Source organism: Rattus norvegicus, chromosome 1 (genome assembly GCF_021556685.1).
Source record: "Rattus norvegicus strain SHRSP/BbbUtx chromosome 1, alternate assembly SHRSP_T2T, whole genome shotgun sequence".
Lineage (NCBI taxonomy): Eukaryota > Metazoa > Chordata > Mammalia > Rodentia > Muridae > Rattus > Rattus norvegicus.
This window is the reverse complement of record NC_141534.1, coordinates 69,979,610-70,005,759: the sequence shown is the minus strand read 5'-3', so window position 1 is coordinate 70,005,759 and position 26,150 is coordinate 69,979,610. Positions and strand designations below refer to the sequence as shown.

Below are 26,150 nucleotides of genomic sequence, written 5' to 3'. Positions count from 1 at the left end.
GATTCAGACTAATGGAAATATTTAATGTTAAATAAGGTTCACAATGTGTATTCGTATGAATATTATTTGTCACAAATTATGAACATTTGGAGCAGAATATTTCTGTTTTTCTGTTTGTTTTCTTGATATTTATTTACATTTCAAATGTTATCCCCCTCCCCCATCCAACCACCCACCGCTTCCCTCTTCTCCACTCTAACTTTTTCCTACATTGGGGATACAGACTTGGCAGGAACTAGGGCTTCTCTTCCCTTTGGTGCCCAACAAGATCATCCTATGCTGCATATGAAGCTGGAGCCTTGGGTCAGTCCATGTGTAGTTTTTGTGTGGTGGTTTAGTACCTGGGAGTTCTTGGTGGTTGCTATAGTTGCTCTTGTGGGGTTGCAAACCCCTTCAGCTCTGTCAATCCTTTCTCTAACTCTTCCAATTGGAACCACCTTCTCAGTTCAATGGTTGGCTGCAAGCATTCGCCTCTTTATATGTTAGGCTATGGCACACCCTCTCAGGAGACAACTATATCAGGCTCCTGCCTGCATACACTTTTTGGCATCAGCAATAATGTCTAGGTTTGGTGGCTGTATGTATATGGGCTGGAACTTTGTCTCCATATATCCTCCTATGAATATTTTTGCTCCCCCTATTAAGAAAGACTGAAGCATCCACACTTTGGTCATTCTTCTTCTTGAGCTTCATGTGGTCTTAGGATTGTATCTTAGGTAATTCAAGCTTTTGGGCATGAGGCATGCCATGTGTTATTTATTTGTGTGTGTGTGTGTGTGTGTGTGTGTGTGTGTGTGTTTGTATGATTTGCATTTGCTTACCTCACACAGGATAATATTTTCTAGTTCCATCTATTTGCCTATGGATTTCATGAAGTCATTGGTTTTGAAGGCTGACTAGTACACCATTGTGTAGATGTACCATATTTTCTATATCATTTCATCTGTTGAAGTGCATCTGGGTTCTTTCCAGCTTGTGGCTATTATAAATAAGGCTGCTTTGCACACAGTGGACTATGTGTCTTTGTTGTATGTTGGAGAATCATTTGGGTATATGCCCAGGAGTGGTATATCTGGGTCCTCAGTTATTGCAATGTCCAGTTTTCTGAGGAAATTCCAGACTGATTTCCAGAGTGGTAGTACCAGCTTGTAATCCCACCAACAATGGAGGGCTTTTCCAATTTCTCCACATTCTTGCCAGCATCTATTGTCACCTGAGATTATGATCTTAGCCATTCTAATTGGTGTGAGGTTGAATCTCAGGGTTATTTAAATATGCATTTTCCTGATGACTAAGGATGTCCAACATTTCTTTAGGTACCTCTCAGCCACTTGCTATTCCTCAGCTGAGAATTATTTGTTTAGATTCGTACCCATTTTTAATAGAGCTATTTGGGACCACCTTCTATTTGGCTATTTGGCTCTCTGGAATGTAACTTCTTAAGTTCTTTGAATATATTTGATATTATTAGCCCTCTATCAGGTGTAGAGTTGGATAAAGGACTTTAAGAAGGCCATCAATAATTCTCTTAAAGAAATACAGGAAAGCATGGTTAAAAAGGTAGAATTCTTAAAAAAGGAAACACATATATCCCTTAAAGAAATACAGGAAAACAAAACCAAACAGGTAAAGGAATTGAACAAAACAATCTCGAATCTAAAAATGGAAATAGAAAAAATAAAGAAATCGAAAAGAAAGACAACACTGGAGATGAAAAATGAAATAAAGAGATCAAGAATCATTAATGCAAATATCGCCAAAAGAATGAGATAGAAGAAAATCCCAGTTATAGAAGATATCATAGAAGATATTGATACAACAGTCAAAATACAAATATAAATAAATAAATGAATAAATAAATAAACAACTCTACCAAGTTACAACATTCAAAAATTCCAGGACACAAGGAAAAAACTGAACTTAATATGTATAGGAGTGAGTAAAGTTTCCCAACTCAGAGAGCCAGCAAACATCTTCAACTAAATTTTAGAAGAAAATTTCCCTAACCTAAAGAAAGAGATGCCCATTAATGTACATGAAACTTACAGAACACTGAACATATTGGACCATCTCAGAAAAAAAAATTGTCCCATTACATAATAAATAAAACACAAAATGTACAGAACAAAGAAAGAATGTTAAAGATATCAGGGGAAAAGGTCAAGTAACAACTAAAGAGACAAATCAAAATTATACCAGACTGCTCAACAGAGTCTATAAGAGGTAGAAGATCATGGGCAGATGTCATACATGCAATAAGAGAACAAAAATGTCAGCCCAGGCTACTATACCCAGTAAACTCTCAATTACCATAGAGGCAAATATATACCAAGATATGCATGACAAAATCAAAACTAAACTTCTCTTTCCACCAATCAAGCCCTACAGAGGATAATAGAAGGAAAACTCCAATAAAAGGAGAGAAACTACACCCAACAAAAAGCAAGAAACTAATCTCAGAGCAAACCCAAAAGAAGAGAAACACCAAGCACAATTCCACATCTAACAACAAAAATAGCAGGAAGCAACAATCATAGGTCCTTAATCTCTCTCAACAACAATGAATTCAATTTCCTAATAAAAAAGACATAGACTTAAATGCTGCGTACATAAACAGAAACCAGCATTTTGCTTTAGACATGAAAAACACCTCAGTGACAAAAACAGTCATTACCTCAAAGTAAAAGGCTGGAAAATTTTCTATGCAAATGTTCCCAAGACACAAGCTGGAATAGCAACTCCAGTATCCAATAAAATAGTCTTTCAACCAAAAGTTATTTAAAAAGATGGAGCAGAGGAGACTATTCTCTGCCCACATTTCTGACTCTAGAGGAAAATGCCTAGTGCCATCTGGGACCCCTGTGCACAGGGTCCTGAAAGAAGGCAGGGCAGGCCCTTCTGTTTGCTGCCCTCACGGAGAGATGAAACCTGGCTCTGAGACATGACTCCAGGCCTGAGACCAGAGGTAAGACCAACTTTTCTGTTCCAAGTGACCTGCTTGGTGGAATTAGGACACACAAAGGCAAAATTCCTCTAGGACCATCCATTTCTGGTTTCTAGCTGGGGCTCAAACTTTGCTGATCCCAGCCCCCAGACCACATGGGAGAGAGCTCACTGCCCAGAAAGGTGGGTACTCCTGAGACGGCAGGGCAGGTGAGATCACCAGTATTGCCCACCCTTACCCATATCCCTGGCCCAAGAAGAAACTGTAAAAGGCCTCTGGGAACAGGAAGATAGGGGCACTAAACACTGCAGTCCACACACTGCCCTTATCTTAAGGGACCAGGTCAAACAGCTAGCTACACCCAAATCCCGTGGGAGGGAGAGCTAGACCTTCAGAGGGGCATCACACCTGGGAAGCCAGAGGAGCCTACTCTCTGCCCACATTTCTGAATCTAGAGGAAAACACCTAGCACCATCTTGGCACCCTGTGCACAGGGTCCCGAGCTAAGGCAGGGCAGGAGCTTCTGATTGCTGCCTTCACTGAGAGCTGAAACCTGAATCTGACAAGCGACTCAAGGCCTGAGACCAGAGGTAAGACCAACTTTTCTGCTCCAAGTGACATGCCTGGTGGACATAGGTCACAAGCCCACAGGAAAACCTGAAGACCAGTAGACAGGAAAGACTACAAGCTGAAAGCAGAACATTTTGTTCCCATAACTGGCTGAAAGAGAACAGAAAAAGAGGTCAACAGCACTCCTGACACACAGGCCTATAGGACGGTCTAACCAAAGTCAGAAATAGCAGAACAAGGTAACACCAGAGACAAGGTGATGACAAGAGGCAAGCACAGGAACCCAAGGAACAGAAACCAAGACTACATGGCATCACTGGAGACCAATTCTCCCACCAAAGGAAACACTGTATATCCAAACACACCAGAAAAGCAGGATCTAGATTTAAAATCACATTTGATCATGATGATGGAGGACTTCAAGAAACACATAAAGAACTCCCTTAGAGAAATGCAGGAAAACACAAATAAACAAGCAGAAGTCTATAGAGAGGAAATGCAAAAAATCCCTGAAAGAATTGCAGGAAAACACAATTAAACAGGGGAAGGACTTAAAAATGGAAATAGAAGCAATAAAGAAAGGACAAAGAGAGATAATCAGTGGTTATTATCCCAAATGTTCGAATTACCCTAGAGGCACAAAACACATGAAACTCAAGAAGGATGACCAAAATACGAATGCTTCACTCTTTCTTTAAAAGGGGAACAAGAATACTGTTGGGAGGGAATAGGGAGCAAAGTGTAGAACAGAGGCTGAAGGAACGCCCATTCAGAGCCTGCCCCACATGTGACACATACATATAAAACCACTAAACTAGATAAGATGGATGAAGCAAAGAAGTGCAGGCTGACAGGAACCGGATGGAGATCTCTCTTGAGAGACACAGCCAGAATATGGCAAATGCATAGGTGAATGGCAGCAGCAAACCACAGAACTCAAAACTGGCCCCCCTGTTGAAGGATTCAGAGAAAAGAATGAAAGAGTTTAAAAGAGCTTGAGACCTGATATGAGTATCAATGCATACCAACCAGAGCTTCCAGGGACTAAGCCACTACCCAAAGACTATACATGGACTCACCCTGGGCTCCAACTGCATAGGTAGCAATTAATAGCCTAGTAAGGGCACCAGTGGAAGGGAAAGCCTTTGGTCCTGCCAAGACTGGACCACAAGTGAACGGGGTTGTTGGGGTGAGAGCAGTAATGGGGAGGAGGATGGGGAGGGGAACACCTATATAGAACGGGAGGGGGAGTGTTTTGGGGGATGTTGGCCTGGAAACCGAGAAAGGGAATAACAGTTGAAATGTGAATAAGAAATACCCAATTAAATAAAGGTGGAGAAAATAAAGAAATTGAAAAAATAGAAAAAAAAGAAAAAAACTTGAAAATTAAATAAATAAATAAATAAATAAATAAATAAATAAATAAATAAAAGACAACCAAAGGAAGAGACAAGGATCGGTAAATACAAGCATCACCAACAGAATGCAAGAGATAGAAGAGAGAATCTCAGGAGATTCTATAGAAATCATTGACAGAACTGTGAAAGATAATGTAAAACAGGACAGGTACTGGCTGAAAACAAACAGGAAATGAGAAGATCAAACCTAAGGGTAATAGGTATAGAAGAGAATGAAGACTCCCAGTTCAAAGGACCAGAAATTATCTTCAACAAAATCAAAGAAAAAAACTTCCCTAACCTAAAGAAAGAGATGCCCATAAACACGCAAGAAGCCTACAGAACTCCAAATAGATTAGACCAGAAAAGAAACTCCTCCAGACACATAGTAGTCAAAACACCAAATGCACCAAATAAAGAAAGAATATTAAAAGCAGTAAGGGAAAAAAAGGTCAAGTAACATATAAAGGCAGACCTATCGGAATTACACCAGACCTCTTGCCAGAGACTATGAAAGCCAGAAGATCCTGGACTGATGTCATACAGACCCTAAGAGAACACAAATGCCAGCCTAGGTTATTGTATCCTGCAAAACTCTCAATTAACACAGATGGAGAAACCAAGACATTCCATAAGAAAATCAAATTTACACAACATCTTTCTACAATCCCATCCCTACAATGGATAATAAATGGTAAAGCTCAACACAAGGAGGTAAGCTACAACCTAGAAAAAGCTAATCGTCTTGGCAACAAATCAAAGAGAAGTCAAGCACACAAACATAATCTCAGATCCAAATATGAAGATAACAGTATGCAGCAATCACTATTCCTTAATACCTCTCAACAACAATGGACTCAATTCCCCAGTAAAAAGACACAGATTAACAAACTGGATACGCAATGAGGACCCAAAATTTTGTGGCCTACAGGAAACATACCTTAGAAACAAAGACAGACTGTACCTCAGAGTAAAAGGTTGGAAAAAAACTTTCCAAGCAAATGGACTGAAGAAGCAAGCTGCAGTAGCCATTCAAATATGAAATAAAATAGATTTTCAACCAAAAGTCGTCAAAAAAGATAAGGAAGGACACTTCATATTCATCAAAGGAAAAATGCACCAAGATGAACTCTCAATTCTAAATATCTATGCTCAATATACAAGGCCACCTACATACATAAAAGAAAGCTTACTAAATCTCAAAGCACACATTGCACGTCATAAAATAATAGGAGATTTTGACACCCCATTCTCATCAATGGAGAGATCATGGAAACAGAAATTAAACAAAGACATATACAGACTAAGTGAATTCATGAACCACATGGATTTAAAAGATATTAACAGAACATTCTATCCTAAAATGGAAGGATATACATTCTTCTCACCAACTCATGGTACTTTCTCCAAAATTTACCATATAATTGGTTGTAAAACAGACCTCAACAGATACAGAAAGATAAAAATAATTCTATACATTTTATCAGACCATCATGGGTAAAAGCTGGTCTTCAATAACAATAAGGGAAGAATGCGCACATTTACCTGGAAGACAAATAATGCTCTACTCAATGATAACCTAGAAAAGGAACAAAGAAAGAAGGAAATTAAAGACTTCTTTGAACTTAGTGAAAATGAAGGTTCAACATGCCCAAACTTATGAGACACAATGAAAGCTGTGCTAAGAGGAAAACTCATAACTCTGAGTGCCTGCAGAAAGAAACAGGAGAGAGCATATATCAGCAGGTTGACAGCACGCCTAAAAGCTCTAGAAGAGAAAGAAGCAAGCACACCCAGGAGGAGTAGAAGGCAGGAAATAATCAAACTCAGAGCTGAAATCAAATAAGTAGAAAAAAAAAGACTATACAAAGAATCAACAGAACCAAAAGCTAGTTATTTGAGAAAATAAACAAGATAGATAAACCCTTAGCCAGACTAACTAGAGCACACAGACAGAGAATGTGTCCAAATGAACAAAATCAGAAATGAAAAGGGAGACATAACACCAGAACCAGAGGAAATTCAAACAATCATCAGATCTTACTACAAAAGCCTATATTCAACAAAACTTGAAAATCTGGAGGAAATGGACAATTTCCTAGACAAATACCAGGTATGGAAGTTAAATCGGGAATACATATACCATTTGAACAACCCCATAACTCATAATGAAATAGAAGCAGTCATTAAACGTCTCCCAACAAAGACCCCAGGTCCAGATGGGTTCAGTGCAGAATTCTATGAGACCATCATAGAAGACCTCATACCAATACTATCCAAAATATTCCACGAAATTGAAACAGATGGAGTGCCACTGAGTTCCTTCTATGATGCCACAAGTACTCTTATACCTAAACCACACAAAGACCCAACAAAGAAAGAGAACTTCAGACCAGTTTCCCTTATGAATATCGATGCAAAGATACTCAATAAAATTCTTGCAAATTGAATTCAAGAGCACATAAAAACAATCATACATCATGATCAAGTAGGCTTCATTCCCGGGATGCAGGGGTGGTTTAATATACGGAAAATCATTACCACAATCCACTATATAAATAAACTGAAACATAAAAAACAAATGATCATTACATTAGAAGCTGAGAAAGCATTTCAAAAAATTCAACACCCCTTCATGATAAAAGTCCTGGAAACAACAAGAATTCAAGGCCCATACCTTAACATAGTATACCAGTAGCTAATATTAAACTAAATGGAGAAAAACTTGAAGCAATCCCACTAAAGTCAGGGAGTAGACAAGGCTGCCCACTCTCTCCCTACTTATTAAATATAGTTCTCTGAGTCCTAACCAATGCAAGCGGACAACAAAGTAGATCAAAGGGATACAGAATGGAAAGGAAGAAGTAAAAATATCACTATTTTCAGACGATATTATTGTGTACTTAAGTGATCCCAAAAGTTCCAAAATAGAACTACTAAACATGATAAACAACTTCAGCAAAGTGGCTGTGTATAAAATTAACTCAAGTAAATCAGTAGCCTTCCTCTACACAAAAGAGGAACAAGTCGAGAGACAAATTAGAGAAATGACACCATCCATAATAGTCCCAAATAATATACAATACCCTGCTGTGACTTTAACCAAGCAAGTGAAAGATCTGTATGATAATAATTTCAAGCCTTTGAAGAAAGAATTTGAAGAAGATATCAGAAGATGGAAAGATCTCCCATGCTCATGGATTGGCAGGATTAATATAGTAAAAATGGCCATTTTACCAAAAGCAATCTACAGATTCTATGCAATCCCCATCAAAATTCCAAACCAATTCTTCATAGAGTTAGACAGAACAATTTGCAAATTCATCTGGACTAACAAAAAAAAACAGAATAGTTAAGACTATCCTCAACAATAAAAGGTCTTCGGGGGAATTACTATCCCTGAACTCAAGCAGTATTACAGAGCAATAGTGATAAAAACTGCATGGTATTGGTACAGAGACAGATAGACAAGTGGAATAGAACTGAAGACGTAGAAATGAACCCAACACCTATGGTCACTTGATTTTTGACAAAGGAGCCAAAACCATCCAATGGAAAAAAGATAGCATTTTCAGCCAATGGTGATGTTTCAACTGGAGGTCAGCAAGTAGAAAAATGCATATTAAACCATTCTTATCACCCTGTACAAAACTGAAGTCCAAGTGGATCAAGGACCTCCACATCAAATTACATACACTCCAATAGAAGAAAAAGTGGGGAAGAATGTCGAACACATGGGCACTGGAGAAAATTTATTGAACAAAACACCAATGGCTTGTGCTCTAAGATCAAGAATGGACAAACGGGATCTAATAAAACTGCAAAGCTTCGGTAAGGCAAAGGAGACTGTTGTTAGGACAAAACAACAACCAACAGATTGCGAAAAGATCTACAACTTTTCTGAGCAATAAGACAACCAAAGGAGATCAAGGGGATACAGATTGGAAAAGAAGTCAAAATATCACTATTTGCAGATGATATGATAGAATATTTAAATTATCCCAAAAGTTCCACCGGAGAGCTACTAAACCTGATAAACACCTTCAGCAAAGTGGCTAGGTATAAATTTAACTCAAATAAATCAGTAGCCTTCCTCTACACAAAAGAGAAACAAGCTGAGAAAGAAATTAGGGAAATGACACCCTTCATAATAGTCCCAAATAATATAAAATACCTTGGTGTGACTTTGACCAAGCAAATAAAAGATCTGTATGATAAGAATTTCAATCTTCTGAAGAAAGGAATTGAAGAAGACGTCAGAAGATGGAAAGATCTCCCATGATCATGGATTGGCAGGATTAATATAGTAAAAATGACTGTTTTACCAGAAGCGATCTACAGATTCAATGCAATCCCCATCAAAATACCAATCCAATTCTTCAGACAGTTAGACAGAACAATATACAAATTCATCTAGAATAACAAAATCACAGGATAGCTAAAACTATCCTAAACAATAAAAGGACTTCTGGGGAGAATCACTATCTCTGAACTCAAGCAGTATTACAGAGCAATAGTGATTAAATCTGCATGGTATTGGTACAGATACAGACAGATAGACCATGGAATAGAAATGAAGACGTAGAGATGAACCCATACACCTATGGATACTTGATTTTTGACAAAGGAGCCAAAACAGTATAATGGAAAAAAGATAGCATTTTCAGCATATTGTACTGGTTCAACTGGAGATCAGTATATAGAAGAATGCATATCGATCCATGTTTATCACTCTGTGCAAAGCTTAAGTCCAAGTGGATGAAGGACCACCACATCAAACCAAATCCACTCAAACTAATAGAAGAAAAAGTGGGGAAGAATCTCGAACACATCATGGGCACTGGAGAAAAATTTCCTGAACAAAACACCAATGGCTTATGCTCTAAGATCAATAATGGACAAATGGGATCTCATAAAACTGCAAAGCTTCTGTAAGGCAAAAGACACTGTTGTTAGGTCAAAATGACAACCAACAGATTGAGAAAAGATCTTTATCAATCCTACAACTGATAGAGGGCTTACATCCAAAATATACAAAGAACACAAGAAGTTAGACCACAGGGAGACAAACAACCCTATTAAAAGATGGGATTCAGAGGTAAACAAAGAATTCACAGCTGACGAATGCCGAATCACTGAGAAACATAATGAAATGTTCAACATCTTTAGTCATAAGGGAAATGCAAATCAAAACAAACCTGAGATTTTACCTCACACCAGTGAGAATGGATAATATCAAAAACTCAGGTGACAGCAAATGCTGCAGAGGATGTGGAGAAAGAGGAACACTCATCCATTGTTGGTGGGACTGCAGACTTCTACAACCATTCTGGAAATCAATCTGGAGGTTCCTCAGAAAATTGGACATTGAAGTACCTGAGCACCCAGCTATACCTCTCTTGAGCAAATACCCAAAGATTCCACAACCTATAACAAAGGCACATGCTCCACTATGTTCATAGCAGCCTTCTTTATAATATCCAGAAGCTGGAAAGAACCCAGATGCCATTCAACAGAGGAATGGATACAGAAAATATGTTACATCTACAAAATGGAATATTACCCAGCTATCAAGAACAGTGACTTTATGAAATTCATAGGCAAATGGATGGAACTGGAAAATATCATCCTGAGTGAGGTAACCCAATCACAGAAAAACACACATGGTATGCACTCATTGATAAGTGGCTGTTAGCCCAAATGCTTGAATTGCCCTAGATGCACAGAACTCATGAAACTCAAGAGGAATGACCAAAATGTGAATGTTTCACTCCTTCTTTGAAAGGGGAACAAGAATACCTTTGGCAGGGAATAGGGAGGCAAAATTTAGAACAGAGGCAGAAGGAACACCCATTCAGAGCCTGCCCCACATGTGGCCCATACATATGTAGCCACCAAACTAGACAAGATGGATAAAGCAAAGAATTGCAGGCTGACAGGAACCGGATGTAGATCTCTCCTGAGGAACACACCCAGAATACAGCAAATACATAGGCAAATGCCAGCAGCAAACCACTGCACTGAGAACTGGACCCCAGTTGAAGGAATCAGAGAAAGGAATGGAAGAACTTCAAGTTGCTCGAGACCCCATAAGAACAACAATGCTGTCCAACCAGAGCTTCCAGGGATTAAGCCAATACTCAAAGATTATACAAGGACTGACCTTAGGCTCCAACCTCATAGGTAGCAATGAATAGCCTAGTAAGAGCACCAGTGGAAGGGGAAGCCCTTGGTTCTGCCAAGATTGAACACCTTGTGAATGTGATTTTTGGAGGGAGTGTGATAATGGGGGGAGGATGGGGAGGGGAAGCCCATATAGAAGGTAAGGGGGAGGTGTTAGGGGGATGTTGGCCTGGAAACCTGGAAGGGGAATAACAATCACAATGTAAATAAGAAATATTCAAGTCAATAAAGATTTAAAAAATGGGGTTCAGAGCTAAACAAAGAATTCACCGCTGAGGAATGCTGAATGGATCAGAAACACATAAAGAAATGTTCAACATCTTTAGTCATAAGGGAAATGCAAATCAAAACAACCCAGAGATTCCACCTCATACCAGTCAAAATGGCTAAGATCAAAAACTCTGGTGACAGCAGATGCTGTTGAGGATGTGGAGAAAAGAGGAACACTTCTCCATTGTTGGGGGGATTGCAGACTGGTACAACTATTCTGGAATTCAGTCTGGAGGTTCCTCAGAATATTGGACATTGAACTACCTGAGGACCCAGCTATATGTCTCTTCGGCATATACTCAAAAGTTGCCCCAACATATAGCAAAGACACAAGATCCACTATGTTCATAGAAGCCTTATTTATAATAGCCAGTCACTGGATAGAACCCAGATGCCCTTCAACAGAGGAATGGATAAAGAAAATGTGGTAAATCTACACAATGAAATACTACTCATCTATCAAAAACATTGACTTTTTGAAGTTCATAGGCAAATGGATGGAACTGGAAAATATCATCCTGAGTGAGGTAACCCAATCACAGAAAAACACACATGGTATGCACTCATTGATAAGTGGATATTAGCTCAAATGCTTGAATTACCCTAGATGCACAGAACACATGAAACTAAAGAAAGATTACCAAAATGCAAATGCTTCACTCCTTCTTTAAAAGGGGAATAATAATACCCTTGGGAGGGAACAGGGAGGCAAAGTTTAGTACGGAGGCTGAAGGAATGCCCATATATATACAGCCACTAAACTAGATAAAATGGATGAAGGAAAGAAGTACAGGCTGGCAGGAACCAGATCTAGATCTCTCCTGAGAGACACAGCCAAGTATGGCAAATACATAGTTGAATGCCAGCAGCAAACCACTGAACTGAGAATGGGACCCCCATTGAAGGAATCATAGAAATAGCTGAAAAAGCTTGAAGGGGCTTCAGATATATGAACATCAATGCCAACCAAGCAGAGCTTCCAGGGACTACCCAAAAACTGTACATGGACTGACCCTAGGCTCCAACTGCATAGGTGGCAATGAATAGCCAGTAAGAGCACCAGTGGAAGGGGAAGCCCTTGGTCCTGTCAAGATTGAACCCCCAGTGAAAGTGATTGTTGGGGGGAGGGTGGTAATGACAGGAGGATGGGGAGGAAAACACCCATATAGAAGGAGATGGGGAGGTTTTAGGGGGATGTTGGCCTGGAAACCAAGAAAGGGAATAACAGTTGAAATGTAAATAACAAATACCCAAGTTAATAAAGATGGAGGAAAAAAAATAAAGCTTGAGGGAAAAAAAGAATAATGAGCCTTACATCCTCATGAGTTTTGTTAGAGCAACAGAAAATGAATATTGTATCTGTGAACTGTACATATTGCAGTCAACAGTGCCAGGTTCTAAATCTCAGTCCTACATCAGGATCTGGGAGAATTCCAAAAACTACAATCTAATTTGTATTTATTACTATGTGTGTTTGATGTGTGGGTATGAGCGAGGGTGTTAGAGGACAAATATTTTTGAAGGCATTCTCTCTACCCACATGGTTTCTGGGTATTGAACTCAGGTCATAAGGTTTGAGTGCCATTATCCACTGAGACATGTCACTAACCCCATCCCAAATAATAATAATAATAATAATAATAATAATAATAATAATAATAATAAGTTTTATCTGGATTACCCCCCACAAAAAAGATGGAGTAGGACACAATATCCTTATCAAGAGGAACTCTCAGATCTTAACATCTATGCCCCAAATTCAAGAGCACCCACATTTGTAAAAGGACCATTACCAAAGCTTAAACACATAGTGAAACTCGCACAATTTTATAATAAGAGACTTTAACATCCCACTCTCACCAATGGACATATCATTTCAGAATAAAAAAAAAAAACAGGGACACAATGAAATAACAGAAGTTATGAACCAAATGGACTTAAAAATACATATACAAAACATTTTACCCTAAAACAAAAGAATATAACTTCTCATCACCTCATGGTATTTTGTCCAATATTTACTATATAATCAGACAAAGTATAAGCCTCAGCCAATACAAGAAGATTGAAATAACCTCATGCATCCTATCAGATCACCACAATTAAGGCTGATTTTCCACAATGACAAAAACAACAGAAAGGCAATATATACATGGAAACTAAACAACTATCTAGTCAATGATTACTTGTTAGGGAAGAAATAAAGAAAGAAATAAAAGACTTTTTATAATTTAATGAAAAGGATGGTATTACATACTGAAAATTATGGAACATAATGAAAGCAGTGCTAAGAGGAAAACTCATATCTCTGAGTGTTTCCATAAAGAAATTGAAGAGAACTTACACTAGTAGCTTAAGAACGCATCTGAAGCTTTAGAACAAAAAGAAGCGAATACACCAAATAGGAGTAAATGGCAGGAAATAATCAAACTCTGGGATGAAATCAACCAAGTACAAACAAAGAGAACTATACCAAGAATGAAGAAAACCAGAGGCTTTTTCTTTGAAAAAATCCAAGAGAGATAAACACTTAGCCATACTTATCACAGGGCACAGAGACAGTATCCAAATGAACAAAATCAGAAACTGAAGAATTTAAAAATTAAAAAAAAATCAGTTCCTACAAAAAAGCTTATATTCAACAAAATTGAAAAATCTGAATGAAATGGGTAATTTTCTGAACAGATACCAAGTACCAAATTTAAATATGGATCAAATAAATCATTTAAGTGCCCCATAACCACTTAGGAAATAGAAGCAGTCATTAAAAGATGCTCCAACATACAACAAAGACTCATTCTCCACTATGTTCATAGCAGCCTTATTTATAATAGCCAGAAGCTGGAAAGAACCCAGATACCCTTCAACAGAGGAATGGATGCAAAAAATGTGGTACAACTACACAATGGAGTACTACTCAGTTGTCAAACACAATGACTTCATGAAACTCATAGGAAAATGGAATGAATTAGAAAATATCATCCTGAGTGAGGTTACTCAATCACAGAAAAAACACACTTGGTATGCACTCATTGATAAGTGGATATTAGCTAAAAACTCAAATTACCCAAGATGCAATCTACAGACCACAGGAAGCTCAAGAAGAAGGATGACCAAAATGCAGATGCTCCCACTCCTTCTTAAAGGGGGAAAATATTCATAGGAGGGGATATGGAAGCAAAGTTTAGAGCAGCGACTCAAGGAATGGCCATTCAGAGCTTGACACATGTGTGGCCCATATATATATATATATATACAGCCACCAAAACTAGATAAGATTGATGAATCTAAAAAATGCATGTGGAAAGGGACTGGATATAGATATCTCCGGAGAGGCACAGCCAGAGCATGTCCAATACAGAGGTAAATGCTAGAAGCAAATCACTGAACTGAAATAGAACCCCGTTGGGGGGCAATTAGAGGAAGTATTGAAAGAGTTGAAGGAGCTTGCAACCCCGTAAAAACAACAATGCCAACCAACCAGAGTTTCCAAGGACTAAACCACTACCAAAAGACTATGCATGGACTGACCCAGGGCTCCAAATGCATATGTGCCTTGTTGGTGTACCAGTGGAACCGAAAGTTCTTGGTCTTGCCCAAGGTTGGACCTCCAGTGCAGGGGAATATGGGGAGGGCAATGAGGGGGATGTATAGGGGAATACACGTATGGGGGAGGGGGAGGGCATGGGGGGGCTTATGGACAGGAAAGTCGGAAGGGGAATAACCTTTGAAATGTAAGTAAAGAAATATATGTATACATACATATACATACACACACACACACACACACACACACACACACATATATATATATTTAAGTCTCCCCCCCACAAAAAATTCCCAGCATTAGCGCTGGTTTTAGTGCAGAATTCTATCAGACATTCAAAGAAGATTTAGTACCAATCTTTCTCAAACTATTTCAGAAAATAGATACAGAAGGAAAACTATTCAATATATATTTACACTGACACCTAAATTTCACAAAGACCCAAAAAAGAACAAGAACTTCAGATCTATTTCCCTCATGAATATCAATGGAAATTACACAATTAAATTCTCACAAACCAAATTCAAAAATTCAACAAAATGATCCTTCAGCATGATCAATTAGGCTTCATTCCAGGGATGTAGGGATGGTTAAATATATGGAAATCCATCAACATAATCCACTATATAAACAATCTCAAAGAAAAAAAAACCCACATGATCCTTTCATTAGATACTGAATTGGCCTTTAACAAAATAAAATAGCACTTCATGCTAAAAATATTGGACACATTATGAAGTCAAGGTCCATATGTAAACATAATAAAAGCAATATAGAGCAAACAAATGCCAACATCAAATTAAAAATAGAGAAACTTGAAGCAATCCCACTGAACTCAGGGACAACACAAGGCTTCTACTCTCCCCCTCTCTACTCACTATGGTACGTGAAGTCTTATCCAGAGCAATTAGGCAACAAAAGGAGATTAAAGGGATATGAACTGAGAAGGAGGAAGTCAAGATGTTATTATTTGGCAATAATATGATAGTATACAAAAGTGACCCAAAATAATTCACTAAACTCCTAAATTTGATAAACCACTTCAGGAAAGTGGTTAGAGACAAAATTAACTCATAGAAATCTGTAGCCTCCTGCTACTTAAAAAAATAAAGGGACTGAAAAGAAATTAGTAAAGAGAAATTAGTATCCTTTATGATACTCAAAAATAATATGAAATATCTCAGTGTGATTCTAGCCAAGCAAATGAAAGATCTGTAAGAACTTCAAGTCTCAGAAGAAATAAATTGAAGAAGACCTCAGAAGATGTAAAGATCTCCCATGTTCTTGGATTGGCAAAATTAATATAGTAAAAATTGCTATCTTACCAAAAACAATCTACAGATTCAAGTCATTCCCCATCAAAGTCCCAACTCAATCTTTCACAGAGATAGAAAGAGCAATTCTCAAATTTATCGGGAATATTATAGAAACTCAGGATACCATTAACTATTCTCAACAATAAAAGAACTTCTGCAAGAATCACCATCCCTGATCTCAAGCTATACTGCAGAGCAATGGTGATAAAAACTGCATGGCATTTGTGGAGATAGAAAACAAACTTCAGCTGAAATATAAGCAACTTAATATCAGAAGTGGCAGAGATAATCTCTGGTGTAGAGGATAAAATGAAAGAAATGAAAATTTAAGTAAAAGAAAATGAGAAATCCACAAAATTTCTGAAACAAAACATCAAGGAATCCTAGGATACTATGAAAATTTAAAACTTTAAAAAATAGGGGTAGAAGAACAGAAGATTCATAGTCTAAGCCAGAGAAAATACTTTCAACAAATTCATAGAAGACAATTTCTATAATCAAAAATAGATGACTATAAAGATAAGAGATTAAAAAATAGCAAGTACATTGCACCAGAAAAAAACAATCAACCAGCAAAAGAACCAAACCAAACCAAAACAAAACAAAACAAAAAATGTACAGAAAAAAGAAAGAATATTAAAAACTGCAATGGAGGACTGGCAGATAACATACAACCACAGATATAATTACTCTTGAGAAGTCAGAAATGTCTGAGCAATTGTGTCTCAAACTGTAAGAGACCACATATGCCAACTATCAAATTATAATCCACTGATAAGTCTTCTGTATTCTAAAAGTTTATGCTTCAAATTCCAGGGAAACCATATTTAGAAAAGCCATGCTATTAAGGCATAAATCACACATCATACTCTATACATCAAAAATTGGAGACTTCAAGACCATACACTTTTCTGTGGTCTGGTTATCTTCACAGAAACTAAAGTAAAAGAGAAATAACTGAACAAACAAATGTTATGATTCAAATGGACCAATCTGATATTTACAGAACATTACACACACACACACACACACACACACACACACACACACACACACACGAAAACAAACTTTTCAGCACCTCACAGAACAATCTCCAATACTGACCATAGAGTTTGTCACAAAGCAAGTTTCAAAACATGCAAAAACTTGGAATAGCTCATTGAGTCTTTCAGCCCACAATGAATTAAAGCTACATGTCAACAACAGAGAAATAGAAAGCCAAGAAACATGTGGAAACGGAACAACTCTCTACTCATTGACCACCGTGTGTGCAATACAAGGGGCCAAATGAAAATTTGTGCTTGATTTCTCCATTATATTTACTTTCCACACTAATTGAATATTTAAATTTTCTTAATGTGTAGGATTCCTTTCATATTCCCCATCTACATGTAGTAAAAATATTACTTGCAACTATAATCTCAAGGCATCATGAACAGTCTTTAATATAGAAATGTACAAAGTTCCAAGACATGTTATGGAATTTATAATCTGAACCAAGAAGAATATATAATGAGCAAATTTATGGCATCTTCAACACACATGCAAATTAACATTCTGTATTTCTATCTCTAGTAAAACCAAGTCTTGGTTGTATTAATACAGAAAAATTTCAAATTATATTTATTCATTTTAGTCATAATCCAGTATGCTATATTTGATAATATTCATGCCCACAAAATCATAAGGACCACATCTCTAGGTCTCTGCTTATTTTAAGTTTTCCTTTCTCTATTAATTTTTATTTTTTTCTCTCCAATTTGTCCTACATATATGTTTGAATGTGATACCTGAACTATAGAAATAATACTTTCTATTGGTAACAATTATAAAGAAAGTTGACTCTAATATTCTTACTTAAAAAAATTATTATAGCTCCTCAGGTAAAAGTGAGACTTCATGTTAATCTTCCATCTATTATGATTATTGATCATGCATGAGCTTGTACCCATCATGTACATGCTATCACAGCCATAAGTTTATATGTAGAAGTGTCATGAAGTTTTTGGATAAAACTGATTCTTTAGTTTTCAGAGGCTCCTGATTATTATGAAGTTTCTACACTGTCTTTTATAAATACCATCATTCTTTAATAGTAAATATTACTATCAACCTTTAGCCAAAAATGCATATGTATTATAGATATAGTAAATAAATGTGACTAAATATTCATATAAATATACATATGTATACATATATGTATACAAATACATATGTATTTATGTATTGTGGTGGGGTTGTGTGTGAATATATGTATTCATGTGTGTCACCAAGTCAGTTTGGGAATGTATTCTGTGTCTACATAATAACAGTGTATCACTCAAAAAGACCAAATCTGACAGAAGTTTTGTTTAATAACTCTACTGTGCATCATTACACAGCTCAAAGAAATGCAAAGCATTGCAAATTTTAAAATATTGCTGATTAACCAATATACTTTAAAATAATACCTTTTACAAGTTGAGATATTATTACTAGTAAAAAATTGGTATTATTAGTAAAATAAAATTTAAAGTCTAGTGATCAATTCACATAAGAAATTTAGAGATATTTGGAACTTATGATAATGTGACACACAAATCTTGGCATATATATTTTATGTTAATCATCATTTTTACAAAATTACAAGAGCAGAGAATGATACAACTGTTTTCTTAAGTCTTTCAAATCTTGTAATAATTTTCTATTTATGTGAAATAGATCCTTTTCTCAAATGTTATGAAATCATTATATTGCGTGCTTTTTGAGCATTTACTAATGTAATATTAATTGTAATGGAATAGGCTTTCTTCACTAAACTCCAGCAGAGAATAAAAAAAATTAAAAACAAAGAATTTTAAGAAGAAAAGTGAATTTAAGACTCATGTATATTTTTAAAAAATCATTAATTGAGACGTGTTGCAAAAATATTCTCTGTAATAAGTTTTGCATGTATAGTTCAAAAAGCCTATTTTATTTATGAAGTGATATCTGGGAACATTTATTCAATATAACTTACTCTTCTAGTTACTTCCAAAAGGTATATACCAATGTCAGAAAAGGCAGAGAAAATTGTAAGAGAGGAAAAGCATTAGGCTAGTTCAATTTAAATAACTATAATGAAGATGGATTATTGAAGAAGTTCCTGGAAGTACTTTGCAATACAAAGGGAAACTTCACATTTCTTTACAGTGTAGACCCTGAATGTTTGCTGTCCAACTGAAGCCATACCCAACAATGTATACACTGGTAATAGAGAGAGAGAGAGAAAGAGAGAGAGAGAGGGAAAGGAACAGAGAGAGACAAAGAGAGACAGAAAGAGAGACAGAGAAACAGAGACAGAGAACACATTATATTATGAGGATAAAATGAGGGAAAGAAGAAACATTAACAATAGAAAAGAGAGATGGGTTGGATCGAAACATTTTATGTGATCATAAATACAAAAAGAAATATATAAGAAAGTTTACTTTATGAATATACAATTATACACAACAATGTTCTTATTAATTTGTCCCTCAGAAAGCAAAGAAATGTAACATCAATAAGAGTGCAGGCATTAAACAATGTCTCAGAAATAAAGCATCAACTCAGCCTGGACTCATGGTCTCATGATAACCTACATTTCTGACCAGATGTGGATCAGTGTCTGAAGTGTCCAGACATTGTGCAAATATGGAGAATAACCATTGCCTCCAGGAAACTGTGAGCTTTCTGGCTTATCAAGATCTCTTTGGGATGACTTTTGCCAGCATAGCTGTGTTTATCTACACTCACAGCCTTTGTTATTGACATTTTTGTGAAGTACAGAGACACTCCTATTGTGAAAGCCAATAACCAAGCTCTCAATTTACATTTTGCTTTTCACATTTACTTTCTGTTTTCTTTGTTCTTTGACATTCATTGGCCAGCCAAACAAAGACACCTGCATCCTGCAGCAGATCACATTTGGAGTTGTATTCACTCTGGCTCTTGCCACTGTGTTGGCCAAAGCTATTACTGTGGTCATTGCATTCAAGGCCACTTTTCCGGGGAGAATGGTAAGATGGCTAATGAAATCCAGGGCCCCAAACTACATCATTCCTATCTGCACCCTAACCCAAGTTTTTTATTTTGTGAAATATGGATGGCAACCTGTCCTCCATTCATCAACCAATATTTTCATACTAAACATGGGCACATCATCATATTTTGTAACAAATTTTCATCTGTTTCCTTCTACTGTACCCTAGGATACCTCTGCTTCTTGGCACTTGGGGTTTATACCATGGCCTTCTTGTCTAGAACTCTGGCTGATACATTAAATTAATCCAAATTTCTGTCATTCAGCTTGCTTGTGTTCTTTTGTATCTGGATCACCTTTCTTCCTGTCTACCATAGCACTATGGGGAAATTCATGGTTGCTACGGAAATATTCTCTATCTTGGCTTCCAGCACAGCACTCCTTGGCTTCATATTTGTACCTAAGTGTTACATTATCTTGTTCAGACCAGATGAGAATACACTTAATTATATCAGAGACAAAATGAATTCTAGAAGAAACGAGTCTCTTAAAACATAGTTCCAAAATCAAGTTAACTTTCATGTTAATATCTTCATAAAATGTTTTATTGCATTCCATATATTTTTCTAAGAATGTGTTCTAAAATTATAAAGTGCATTGAATTCTGTTAGGGTATTTTCTTTATCCAATTGTATTACAATGTTCTACTATGAGAGCCTTTTTATTTTGTTTTGTTTTCTAGTTTTGAAAACCACATCCACTTTCCAAGCCTTCACTGTTTCTAGTCTAAGAATTGGTGGTGTCATATCTGAAACATGTTGAATTTTTGTGTCTTTCTTTGATATAAACTTTCTTTTCATGTTTTTTATTTGCCTTTGAACTAGATAGATAGTTTTTCTCTGCCTGAATTAGAAACAGAACTTGAAATATCTTTTTTTTATTATTTTATTTGTAACATTGTAGCCATTGCCCTATTCCCAGTCCACCCTCCTATATTTTCTCATCCCTTTCTTCCTCAGCCTTACCTCTGAGAGAATGCCCCCTCAATGCCCCCTTAGGCTTCCTTGTACCCTGGGGCCCCAAGTCTATCAGGAATTAGATGCATCTTCTCCGACTGAGGCCAGACCAAACAACCTCTGCTATAATTGTACCAGAGGCTTCAGACCAACCTGGCTGGTAACTCAGTCTCCAGGATCTCCCATGGGTCAAGGTTAGTTGAGAGTACAGGTCTTCCTTTGGGGTTGCCCTCTCCTTTAGCTCCTTCAATCATTTACCTAATTCAACCATAGGTATCCCGAACTTCAGTCCAATGGTTGGGTATAAGTAACTGCATCTTCTTCACTCAGATGTTTGTTGGGAGCTATGCCCTTAAAACCCTCCATTATTGGGCTGGAGAGATGGCTCAGAGTTAGGAGCACTAACTGCTCCTCCAGAGGTCCTGAGTTCAAATCCCAGCAACCACATGGTGGCTCACAACCACCTGTAATGATATCTGACACTCTCTTTAATAAATAAATAATTCTTTAAAAAACCCTCCATTATTTATGTTAATATTATAGTTAGAGTTAAATAAGATAAAATGGAAAAATGCTAAAATGAAAATATGATGGCTGGGTTCATTAAGAGGTCAGGACGATGGAAAATCCCCAGCAAGCTGCATATGCTAATACAAATCAGGTGATCAGGTTGCCTAATGATATGACAAACTTGTAACCTTTCTGAGAATCCAACATCCTGTTGACATCAGCTGATTACCTGACTACAAGAACACAGTGTCCTTGGCTTGTGTAAATATTTCCTGCTTCAGCCCCTCCCTCTATTACCCCTGCTATGGTATAAATTCAGTCTTGGGAAAAAATAAAATTGGTCTACTTGATCAGACTCCTGTCTTGGAGTCCTTCTTCATGTCTCTTGTCCTCCATTCTCTCGTAGGTAGTCCCCAACCTCCTCTGACTGCCCTGCTGGTTGGGGCAGATGGTGATAAGGCCTCTCAGAGGACAGCAAGGCTAGGCTCTTTTCTGTAAGAACATAATAGCATCAGTAAGATTATCTGGCCTTGTTGCCCCGTCCTTTGAAAAGTATTGGGTCTTGGAGAGACCAGTCTACTGAAAGCATATTGGTACAGTGATATCTTACAGGAACAGCAAAGATCATAAAATCAGCACATTTTTTTAAACAAAGATCCAACAAAGCTGAATTGTATGTCAAAATCACCCTTATTGTCTTCCAACTTTTGTCTTGATCTCCTGGTGTTGCAGGTTTGGGGAAATTTTAATATTTCTGAAACATGAGGATATTGGAAGGATGGGAAATTTCTGATGTATCAATTATGCCTTCTCTTCATAATATTTTTATAATGTTCTGCAGGTCTGTCCTGAAGATGTTACTCCTCCTGCTTTTAGAAAAATGTCATTATATGTATACATGAAGATACCAGAGATCTCCCTATGAGGGTCTGGCTCCAGGATATTTTTGGAAGTTCTGCCCCTGTATTTACTCAGAGACAAGAAAATCAGAACAAAGAAAACTTAAGAAAAATCATTAAGACATTTTGTGCTAGATGAGTTGGCAGCAGATCTTATTTGAAGGTTCTTCTAGTATGTACTCCTGTATTCTTAGAGGATCGGGGGCCCACACCCCACCAGACCTCTCGACTCCCTGGCACTTCCAGAGTTAGGTGCATCTTCTCTGACTAAACCCAGACCCAGCAGTCCTCTGCAGTATATGTGGTGAGGGCCTCATATCAGATGGCGCATGCTGTTTGGTTGGTGGTCCAGTATCAGAGATCTCAGGGGTCCAGGTTAATCTAGATTGCTATTCCTTATACATGATTACCCTCATCATCATTTTCTTCTTCCAGCTTTTCCCTTATTCAACCACAGGGGTCAGCAGCTTCTGCCCATTGCTTGGATGTAAATATCTGCATCTGACTCTTTCAGCTGCTTTTTGGGTCTTTCAGAAGACAGTCATGATAGGTCCCTTTTGTGAGAACTCTGTAGCTTTTGTAATAGTGCCAGGTCTTGGGACCTCCCCTTAAACAATATAATTTTTAAGTGATGTTAATTTCTGTCACATTTAAAAATGATTTGACAGAAACATTGCTTGCAATTCTGAAATTCTTCACTTTCTTTTCCCATCGCTTTTCTGTATTTTTGCCATTTATGACCATTTGTTTTCTTTGTCTGTAGTACTGAATAAGAACAGTCAGAAGTAACCATTATCTGTCTATGGTAGTTTATTTGTTAGTTCCTCTTTCAACTATTTGAGTTCAATGTCATAAGGTTTTTCAGGACAAGAGCTGCATGCATTGTAACCTATCCAATAATGTAACATGAATATGTGGATGTGTCCCATCAGTTGAGGTCCTTAATATGAAAGTTGGAAAAGTTGGGTTCTACCCGCAGAACCCATGTAAGCATTTAGGAAGATACTAGTGTCAACGTCATTGTCAATTGACCTCTAAGTGTGTCCTGTGCACACAGTCACAAAAGACATATCAGGGAGATTTATGCAGAATGAAATGTAAGCATGATTTAGGCATAGATTTTGCACCTCTACATGGCTCATTTGACTTAGAAATATCACAAATCCTGTCAACCGCAAGTCAGAGAACAAGTACCTCATCTAAGATTTCCTATGTCTTTCTTAAAGATCTGTTCACTGCTTCTTTCTGAGTCTTCAGATGTCTAGCATGGATGCAATATTCATGTTACAAGCAAATATTTTCTCTATAGAATTTTCTCTCCCAGAGACTAATCAAAAAATGTCAACTTTGTTCACCACCACACAATTTCTACCAGGGTTGTGAAAGGAATCCAACAGATTATGAAAAGAATCATATATCCTGTCAGTGATAAGACCCCTTTCTCATAGATCATTTCTGGGATTCTATGATATCATCCCTGCTTCCAGGAGAAAACTTCTGGAGCATCTATGTGGCCCAGAGTTCCAAGTAGAGCTTTTAAACACCTCCTTTTATCCTTACATCATTTAAAGATTTGCCAAAGAATTACTAACTTAATTATCCACAGTTGCTTCTGCACTCATTCTTAAGGTACATTGTTTTTTTTTTTCTTATTTTTTTCATCATTATTAACTTGGGTGATTCTTATTTACATTTCGATTGTTATTCTCTTTCCCGGTTGCCAGGACAACATTCCCCGAACCCCTTCCCCCTCCCCTTCTCTATGGGTGTTCCCCTCCCCATCATCCCCCATTACAGCCCTCCCCCCAACAATTACTTTCACTGGGGGTTCAGTCTTGGCAGAACCAAGGGCTTCCCCATCCACTGGTGCTCTTAGTAGGCTATTCATTGCTATCCATGAGATTGGAGCCCAGGGTCAGTCCATGTAATCTCTTTGGGTACTGGCTTATTCCCTGGAAGCCCTGGTTGCTTAGAATTGTTTTTCATATGAGGTCTCAAGCCCCTTCAAGCTCTTTCAGTCCTTTCTCTGATTCCTTCAACGAGGGTCCCATTCTCATTCAGGGGTTTAATGACAGCATTCGCCTATGTATTTGCTGTATTCTAGCTGTGTCTATCAAGAGAGATCTACATCTATTTCAGTCAGCCTGCACAACATTGGTTCGTCCAACTTATCTAGTTTGGTGGCCGTATAAGTGTGGACCACATGTAAATAGGTGTTCCTTCTGCCTCTGTTCTAAGCTTTGCCTCCATATTTCCTCCCAAGGGTATTCTTGTTTCCCTTTTAAAGAAGGAGTGAGGCATTCACATTTTGGTCATTCCTCTTGATTTCATGTGTTCTGTGGATCTAGTATAATTTGAGCGTTTGGACTAATATCCACTTATCAATGAGTGCATACCATGTGTGTTTATCTGTGATTGGGTTACCTCACTCAGGATGATATTTTCCAGTTCCATCCATTTGCCTATAAATTTCAAAAAGTCATTGTTTTTGATAGCTGAGTAATATTCCATTGTGTAGATGTACCACATTTTCTGTATCCATTCCTCTGTTGAAGGGCATCTGGGTTCTTTCCAGCTTCCTGGTATTATAAATAAGGCTGCTATGAACGTAGTGGAGCACGTGTCTTTTTTATATGTTGGGGCATCTTTTGGGTATATGCCCAAGAGAGGTATAGCTGGGTCCTCAGGTAGTTCAATGTCTAATTTTCTGAGTAACCTCCAGACAGATTTCCAGAATGGTTGTACCAATCTGCAATCCCACTAACAATGGAGGACTGTTCCTCTTTCTCCACATCCTCACCCACATCTGCTGTCACCTGAGTTTTTGATCTTAGCCATTCTGACTGGTTTGAGGTGAAATCTCAGGGTTATTTTGATTTGCATTTCCCTGATAACAAAGGCTGTTGAACATTTCTTTAGATACTTCTTAGAAATTTGATATTCCTCAGCTGAGAATTCTTTGTTTAGCTCTGAAACTCCATTTTCTAATTTAATTTATTGTATTTATAGGACTACACTGTAGCTGTCTTCAGACACACCAGAAGAGGGCATCAGATCCCATTACAGATGGTTGTGAGCCACCATGTGGTTGCTGGGTATTGAACTCAGGACCTTTGGAAGAGCAGCCAGTGCTCTTAACTGCTGAGCCAACACTCCAGCCCCTGAACTCCATTTTTAATAGGGTTATTTGTCTCTCTGCAGTCTAACTTCTTGATTTCTTTGTATATTTTGAATATACGTCTTCTATCAGTTATAGGATTGGTAAAGATCTTTTCCCAATATGCTGGTTGCCATTTTGTCCTAACAACAGTGTCCTTTGCCTTGCAGAAGCTTTGCAGATTTATGAGATCCCTTTTGTCGATTCTTGATCTTAGAGCATAAGCCATTGGTGTTTTTTCAGGAAATTTTCTCAAGTGTCCATGTGTTCAAGACTCTTCCCACTTTTTCTTCTATTAGTTTGAGTGTATCTGATTTGCTGTGGAGGTCCTTGATCCACTTGGACTTAAGCTTTGTACA

The 26,150-nt window shown here is 37.5% G+C and overlaps 1 pseudogene; it reads left to right on the top strand.

The window, feature by feature from the left end:
• The first annotated feature begins 43 nt into the window (after window positions 1-43).
• Window positions 44-25,736, top strand: LOC148007183 (vomeronasal type-2 receptor 116-like; annotated as a pseudogene).
• Window positions 25,737-26,150: the final 414 nt, after the last annotated feature.